This window comes from Mus caroli, chromosome 2 (assembly GCF_900094665.2).
Source record: "Mus caroli chromosome 2, CAROLI_EIJ_v1.1, whole genome shotgun sequence".
NCBI lineage: Eukaryota > Metazoa > Chordata > Mammalia > Rodentia > Muridae > Mus > Mus caroli.
This window is the reverse complement of record NC_034571.1, coordinates 101486348-101487835: the sequence shown is the minus strand read 5'-3', so window position 1 is coordinate 101487835 and position 1488 is coordinate 101486348.

Genomic DNA, 1488 nt, shown 5'->3' with positions numbered 1-1488 from the left:
TCAAGTTGACACAAAAATAGCCAGTACAGGGCATATGATGTTGTGCTGGAGAAGATGCCTGAGAAAACCTTTTGATGCTTAGAAAGAGTATATACCCAACATGCAGTAGACTAGACTCTGGCATTTGCTCACCTTCCTGGTCTTTGTTGGGCTTCTGTAATGCTGGTCTTCACTTATGACACTTCNGCATTGTTCACTGTGCTTTCTTCACTAATTTTCACCCCTGTTTCCTCTTGTTTGAGCCATTGATGCTGATTTGAGTAGACTGGATTGTTTACAACCAAAATTGGAACCACCCACAAAGAATTACTATTAAACAGGTTCATCTCCCACTTGTCCAATTAACCATCATTTTTCCCTACTTTTGGTTGGTGGGCTCTAAGGGAGGTTGAAGCATTTAAGAGCCTTTATTAATGTAGGCTTTTCAAAATATAAGCCTACAATATCATATTTTTCTTGTCTATCCTGGTTTGCCATCCTCCACCCCATGTAATAATTTCTGTTTCATGATTCTATACTTATACTGCCTGTATTATACCCTTCTTCCTCTGAAATATCCCATGACCTCTGACTAGCTTTCTGACTTTATGTGTACTCAAATATAAACACACACACAAAAATTCAAAGCAAGTGTCATCCACACAACTTTGCAGAAGTTGGGGAGGAATGATTATAAGATCCAGAGGTAACAGATGTCTGAAACATAACAGTATTTGTTGGCCACAATATGGCCACTGAAAACATGAATGCAGAGCAGCGATGACTTCATGCATAAGCTGACACAAGATCAAGTCAGATGAAATCTCAGCATAAATGATGCAGGAGCTCATGTTGCAGCCCCATCCCCATTGCCCAACTGTGGCTCTATCAGCAATTGTTGGTTGATGAAGGGCAAAATGTCAGTTTTCTTCATGGATAAGGTTCCTGAGAGGGGACCCATGCTTGACCAATGGCCATCCAGCAATGCATTTTATAGACAGCACTAAGAGAACACAGTGAGTTAGATAAGTGAAACAGGTAAAGTTGGGATGGAAAAGCAGCAGCTGTGGTAGGGTATAGAGGAGAGATTGGAGAAGGCATGAATCCATATAAAAGCATATATGCATGCATGACATTCTNAAACATAGACATAATGAAAATTATATTACCACCCCATAATTCTTTCTTGCTTACAGTATCAGATAATGTCACTGCCTCAACTGAATTGGTTTATGGTGGCAACTCAGCTGTTGTCAAAACTACCCATTTTTTTCATCAGTTCAAGCCTCNGTTACCACAAGAGTCAGCAATTCGTTAGTAATTCTCTAGCTCTCAGAATGGGGTGCTGGTTGAGAGTAGATGACANCATACCAGCTTCTGTTTTCTGAATGTGTTAAGTGTCTTGTTTTTCCACAGTTGGCTTCAATATCTGAGACTCTGGTATGGTCCTACACATACATGCTCATGCTTAGCTTTGTAGATGAATATTTTTTTTATAATTTATTTTTT